General features: G+C 40.3%; 1 pseudogene; it reads right to left on the bottom strand.

The window, feature by feature from the left end:
* Nucleotides 1–5,866: 5,866 nt before the first annotated feature.
* On the bottom strand, nt 5,867–7,213 carry LOC132015727 (26S proteasome regulatory subunit 6A-like; annotated as a pseudogene).
* Nucleotides 7,214–7,607: the final 394 nt, after the last annotated feature.

The following is a 7,607-nucleotide window of genomic DNA, read 5'->3' as shown; positions in this document are numbered from 1 at the left end:
GTTGGTGTCTCAACCAAACTTAGGATCCCATTAAAAATGTGGCTGATCACTCAATCATACTGGACATCTTCAGATGATGTAATGGATTTCCTGCATCTCAAAACAGTCCATGCAGGGAAGGAAAGGAAACCAATGTATTAAGTTGTTAAGACGACTTAACAAATACATTGGTGGTCCCCCTCTTCCTCCTCCTCCTCATTTTCTTTGATCAAAGAGCGCCCAACGGGGCATTTACTCAATCTTGTAATCAGGGTGTGACTTACATCTGGGAAAGCTGGAGCCTCTGGTATCTGACCTGAAGTTGGTGTGGTTCCTACTACAACGGATATCATCTGTCCAGGCCTACTTTTACCTCTGAAGGAATCTAAATATTCAAGATACAGCCACTTATAATTTCCTAAAAAAGAAAAAAAAAAGCAAACAGCTTTGGCAAAAGATACAGTCACTGCTTCTGCCACTGGTCCTAGGGCAATACTTTCTATTCATCAACAGTCTCCTTCACCACCCAATATGGATTTTACTAGAATGATTCAGACCTTCATCATGAGGTGCATATTACTATAGTTGCCCATTTACAGCTGTCGCTGGGCAGATAATTCCAGGAAATAAAGTAATGAACTCCTGTGCTGCAAACATACCTCTTTTCTTCCATTACATATTCACAACCCTATCTTCTCAGTTAGCAGAGTTATTACATCAGCCTATAGAGAAACTATTATTCTGCTACCTGAACTGTTGACAAGAGAAGTCTAAAGTGACCAGGTAATAAGCACAGATTCCAATTCAGTGAAACCTTACAATACACTCTAATAGAAGTGTTGAGTTCTTTGGAACATGGGCTTCATATCTAGCAGAGTACACACGTGCTGAGATGAAAAGTACAAATTCCACAAGTAGGTGAATGAGAGTGAAAATGGAAAAAGGCCATCCTATTTTATCCTTTGATTCCTACACTTGTAATTTCTCATTGTGGCGAAGATACCATACTATATCGTCCATTTGGACATTATCCTAACCCTTTGAAGTGATTTGTCCAAGCCACAGAGTTAGCTGAGGTAAGCTTTCAGTAGGCCCTTCTGATGTTTTTATAAGTCAGCTGTTTCAGGGTGAAGAACTGTGTGATATATATGACATAATTCTATAGTTCTGAGCACACTAATCCACTCCTTTGCTATAAATGTCTCTTAGTTCAGGGCAATGTGTGGGATACCATCATGGCAGATCAAGTATTCTTCTTTTGAGATTTTATTTATTTATTTGAGAGACAGAGATAATGACAGAGAGCATGAACAGGGGAGAGAGGAAGAAGCAGGCTCCCTACTCAGCAGGGAGCCTGAGGTGGCGCTTGATCCCAGGACTCTGGGATCACGACCTGGGCCAAAGGCAGACACTTACCTGAATGAGCTACTCAGGTGACCCTACATCAGGTACTCTGAACACCACTGACAAAAGGCACTGGTAAGCCATTGTACCAGAAAAGATACTTCAATATCCGGTTATATATCTATTCTGTTAAAGGTGAATTCTCTTTGAGTACGGAAATCATAAAATTTTAACACACTACCACCTAGTCCATGGCAGGTCTCTCCAAGGTATAATGGTATCCCAAGAGTTCAGCTTCAGTTGATATTACTAGCAGGTTGACAATGTCAGGATCTAGACCAGATGTGGTGAGATAGAGAACCTGCATTGTTGGCAACACTCAGAGTTCCATCCCTGACACCATTTCCACTCTACTTTGGGTCCGTTCTCAGTCTAGGGTAAGCTGAAAAGAAAAGCTGTGATCTCCACAGGTTGAGTTATCCTGTTCCTCTGGTTTTTGAGAGCCTCATCTGTGTCAGATGATCTCTGGCGTTATGTGAGAAACAAAGATCCATGTGTACAGCTCCTTAGGTTCATTCACATAATTCTTGTCCAAGTCCCAGGCACCAGTCAAGTTATCCTCCATGTCCCAGGCATCAAAGCAAATCCATATCTTAACTTCCTTTCCTTTCACAGTATATGAACAACCAAATACTCTGCTAGCAGTGCCATGGATTGTATTTCCTTTCACCTCTGTCATCGGGACCCATTTATCTAGGAGCAGTACTGTAGCAGCAAATTTGTCCAGCTTTCTGTCACATTACGTGCCCATCTTTCTGTAAAGTCTCACATCCTTTCTTCTTCCTTCACTTGATCATTGAGATCATCCCATGAAACTATGTTCGTGGCACTGTTGTGAAAGCAATTGGTGATATGAGCGTATAAGACAACTGTTCATAGTTATAAGCCAACTGTGTCTTCATTTCTTCTGCAAATGCTCAGGCCAGATTTGGATTGTATCACTACCATCACGTAACACATTGCTGCTGTGTCTGCATAACCTTATGCACTGAGGAACTGGATGACATAGAACTCAGGATGACTAGCCAAGGTTACCTACTCAATTAGTGTATCAGTATCAGAGGCTCATTCTCTCCATGAGTACCAGCAGTTCTCTTCTCAGGAGGATATCATCTGTTTCAGGACCTGAGGAGGCTATTCAGTGACATTCCTGACTCCACATGTCATTGTTATTCATCACAGACAGATAGCTTTAGCAAGATTAAACTAATGAATCTTACATCCCAAGTGAAAGAGCAGCTTTCCCCACTGCCTGAACGTTCTTAGGTGGAGTCTAATTCTGGGTCTCACTTAAAACTGACAGCTGTAAAAGCCACCCAATAAATTATGTGGAAGAGTATAATAAAATCTCAAGTGGTGTGCCTCTATCTTAGTGGCAAGAGATGCAAAGTTCAACTATTCATCTTGTACCTTAAAGGGATAGCATAGTATATCCCAAAACGCTAACTTCCTAAAGAAGTGGACAAACCCTTATGGGATTTTTGTTTGTTTGTTTGTTTCTGGATTTTTTTTTTCTTGCATCTACTATCAAAACTATGTCTTTCTATGATGTCAATAGAATTTTCCAGTTTCTTCTCAACAAGTCCAGTTAGTATTATTCATGAATATAATAGGCTAGCATAGTATTCAGGATTATATAGTTAAAGACTGCAGGACAGTTAACTTAGATTTTTGTTATATTGCTTTTCTTGCTATGGATCTGTAAACATTTTCAATAATCTCTGATGGATCAAGAAGAATATTGTCCATGTATAAATAGTCCCATGCCAGGTGCCAAGCTTGTATAGTTGTATCAACAATACTGCATTTAGCAAAATGACTAAAATTGGGGCCACCACCTGAGTGAATTTTCATATTATTCACCATGATTCTTTTATGGGATTTTTCTTCAAACATTTTTCTTTTTTTTTTTTCCTCGAAGAAACCAGTTGAGAAATTTGAATGATGATACTGTGTTCACTATCATCCATGCAAATTTAAGTTTATGTTGATATTGATAATCTTTGTATTATTTCGGGGTTTCCAAATCACTTTGGCTCTACCATGAAGAGGGCAGAAAGTCTAGATAGGTTTGTCCCATACCAAACAAGTGTAAAAGCTTCTTGATCTCCCACTACTTTGCCTTCAAACTTTATCTCATCACAAGTAAATATATGTGAAAACTTTCATAATTGTGTTGTCATGCATGTCATGGATTTTGACCTCAACAGTTAGCACAAGCTTCACAGAGAAATTTAGCTGACTGCTCAGGAAAAACCATCTTTCCATTCATAGCGGAATGCCAATGACCCATTACTGAAAAGTGTATGCTGAATTTACTTTGTTTTACCAGAGAACATTTTCCACAAGTGTAAGAGATAGGAATTGAAAAGATAAGAACATATAAAGACTTTTACAGGTCTATAAATTTAAAAACACATTTGAAGCCAGAACTTTTCATACTATTCTCTACAGAACCTCTAGAGCCCAACCAATCCCTTTGAGGCTGTGGAGGGGAGTACCAGCAGGTGGAATGAGCTGGGCTCTCAGATGTCCAATCACGTTTGAAATTGAACAGCTTCAGCGTATCTGCTTTGAACATCAGACATACTAGTCAGATTTTATCTTTAAAAGGGATTTTTTGTTAATGTTTTTTAAACCACTGATCTGATCTAACTTTTTAATGTTCAGTTTAAGTAATACATGTACTGCAACCTAATTTTCAAAGCTTATATGTCATAAAATATGATATATCCAAAATTAGCACATATTAAATCTTTCCATTAAAAATACTATAGTGGGGACACCTGGGTGACTCAGTGGGTTAAGGCCTCTGCCTTCGGCTCAGGTCATGATCCCAGGGTCCTGGGATCGAGCCCCGCATCGGGCTCTCTGCTTGACAGAAAGCCTACTTCCCCCCCTCTCTGTCTGCCTCTCTGACTACTTGTGATCGCGGTCTGTCAAATAAATAAAATCTTTAAAAAAAATACTATAGTGTTTTCTTTTTTATTTTTGTCACCAAGTTTCCATATTCTATTCTTATTTTTTTCTTATTCTTTTTGCTGTTTTCTACCATTTCTTTATCGATACCTTTTGGAAAAAACCTAACCAGTTAAGTCAATAATCCTTAATTCCTGGGACGATGCTGATATTTCTTGTGTTTCAGGCAATATCATATTGGCGAAGTAAAGGTCTGGTTATGTGATGTCTATATTTTAGTATATCTCCTACCTCATTTTTTTCCCTCTGATCACTAGGGGAATCACACATTTCATGGTATATAGACAAGTTACTCCACTTCCCAATAAAATTCATACTGTGTTTTATTCTTCTGGGAAATGTTTTTAAAGTAATAAGTAATAAATGACAAATATTCAACTATATGCCTCATTGCCATCCATCAGATAACACAGAAATTTGTTTTCGATAGAAAGAGCAGACTTAAACTTAAGAGAGAGTCATGGGAATAATGATTATGCTTACATGCTTGTCCAGATAGAGCAACATTCCACAACTCAGTGAGATTTTCTCCTGAGAAAGATACGCATAAAGGTCTCTATAAAACTAAGCACAACATGAATAATGTTGCATGCAAATCCATGAGACTGACAGATCAGTTTAGAGTGATATGTCACTGAATTAACAGTGGGACAAGGGAGAAAGTAGCTAAATTAAACAGAGAGTGAAGCAAGTAACCCACTCCAAAGTTCAGATAAAAATAAGCAGAATTGAAAGCTTTGCAGGAACAAAATTGCAATGGGCAGAAGAACAAATAGAATCTGACATTACAACTTTCTGTGGCCTAGCTATCTGTAGCTGGAGCTATCAAAAGATAGTACCAAGTCTCAGTGAAAAAAAATAAAGTGACTAAGCTTGAAATTGCTGTAAAGCCAATAATTTGAAACAAAATCAGTTAACAAGGCTGAGTGTCATGGTGATTTGCTATCATCTCTTAAAATTTGCTCCTGGTAGATATGTTAAAAGGAAAAGTAACTGAGATGAAAGTCAAATGTCCTTTAAAGTTTCATTTTTAACTTAATGACAAATAGCCCAGCTATATATATATAAGCTTTGTTAAGTCATTTAGCTTGCCTGATGTTCTTTGTCTAAAATAAAGGTGCTGGGCAAAATGGTAAAGGTCTGTTCTGTTTTTAGCTATATATATATATATATATATGAATTTAGAAATCCAGGAATAGGGTGCTAGGTTTGATTCCAGCTCCACCATTTATTATCTTCTTAATTTTTCTCTGCCTCGTTGTCCTTTCTCATCAGTTGTGGTTAATAAAGATATCTACCTCACATGGACATTATAAGGGGAAAAAAGGAAATAATGCATGAAAACATTTTCAATAAAGCCTATTGGGAAAGCATTCACTGTATGTTAGCAAAAGCTGATTTACCAAGAAGTTAATATAACTTAAGCTGTGGGATCTTTATTTGCTGTGGTTCCTTCAAATGTCCTATACCTGAATTTTTTTTTTTTTTTTTTTTTTTTGGCAGGGACCTGAAACCATCTTTTATTATGAATTTTAACCAGCACCAGACCAGGGAGCAGGTGTGGTGGGCAACCTCCTAGGCATAGTACTGCAGATTGGCTTTCTTCTTGGCCTGCACCTCCAGGATGCCCTTCATGTAGTCCTCATGCGTGAGTTCCGTGGCGCCCCTGCGCCGTGCGATCATGCCCGCCTCCACGCACACGGCCTTGCACTGGGCACCATTGAAGTCATCCATACAGCGGGCCAGTTCCTCATAGTTCACATCGGGACTGACGTTCATCTTGCGGGAGTGGATCTGCATGATTCTGGCCCAGGCCTCCTCATTGGGCATCAGGAATTCAATCTTCCGGTCCAGACGGCCTGAGCGGAGCAGTGAGGGGTCCAGGATATCCATCCTGTTGGTGGCTGCAATCACCTTTACTTGAGTGTTGGGTTGGAACCCATCCAGCTGGTTCAGAAGTTCCAACATCTTCCTCTGCACCTCCTGGTCTCCAGCCTTCTCATTGTCAAAGCGCTTAGTGCCGATGGCATCCAGCTCATCGATGAAGATAATGGACGGAGCTTTCTCCTTGGCCAGGGCAAAGGCATCCCAGACCAGCTTGGCACCATCCCCAATGAACATCTGCACCAGCTGGGGGCCAGCCAACTTCAGGAATGTAGCCTTGGTCTGTGCAGCACAGGCCCGGGGCCAGCAGGGTCTTCCCGGTACCTGGGGGGCCATACATCAACACCCCTTTTGGAGGCTGGATCCCAAGTTCTCAAACTTCTCCTTGTGGTTCATTGACAGGACAATGGCCTCTACCAGCTCCTGAATCTGCTTGTCCAGGCCCCCAATGTCACTATATTGTTCTCTCATCCACCTCCATGGCCTTAACCCGAGAGTCATACTCTGTGGGCAGGGTCTCCAGGATCAGATAGGAGTCTTTGTTCACACCCACCAAGTCTCCTGGCTTTAGCTTTTCAGCATCCACCAACCCAATCACAGGCAAGAAGTATGTCTGCCGTGTAGAGGTTTTGATCACTGTGCATTTACCCTTCCTCTGGGAATCCAGGTCAACATTGGCACCATCCTCTTCTTGGTCATTGGGATCAACATCTAGAAGCTCGATAATGTTGGACACCAGGTATGGCAGGGTCTTGTTCACTTTGATTTTCTCACTGTTCTCTTTGATCTTGTCCTTCATGGCTTGGAGTTCGTGGGTAATTCGTAATACTTCACTCTTCATGATCTTGATCTCACTGTCCAGCAGCTGTGTGCACTGGATAATCTCTTCTGTGGACATCTTGAGCACCTCCTCCCCGATTCCATCTTGCTCAGCCTCATCCCACATGGTCGCCATCTTCTCCTACCGAGTCACTCCTATACCTGAATTATAATTAAAATGTTGCACTATGGGACACCTGGGTGGCTCAGTGGGTTAAGCCTCTGCCTTCGGCTCAGGTCATGATCTCAGGGTCCTGGGATTAAGACCCACATCAGGTTCTCTGCTTGGCAGGGAGCCTGCTTCCCCCGCTCTCCCTGCCTGCCTCTCTGCCTACTTTTGATCTCTTTCTCTCTGTCAAATAAATAAATAAAATCTTAAAAAAAATAAAATAAAAATTGCATTGTTTTTAAAGAGCACCCAAATATTGAATAAGCTTCAAAACCTCACAAAACTAAAAAGTACCAATTATTATTTATTAATTTTAAAATTAATATGTAAAAATGCAATTTATTCAATTAGTTACTTACAAAATAATACTTAT

Source organism: Mustela nigripes, chromosome 1, assembly GCF_022355385.1.
Source record: "Mustela nigripes isolate SB6536 chromosome 1, MUSNIG.SB6536, whole genome shotgun sequence".
NCBI lineage: Eukaryota > Metazoa > Chordata > Mammalia > Carnivora > Mustelidae > Mustela > Mustela nigripes.
The sequence above is the reverse complement of the archived record's forward strand: the minus strand, read 5'-3'. Positions and strand labels throughout refer to the sequence as shown.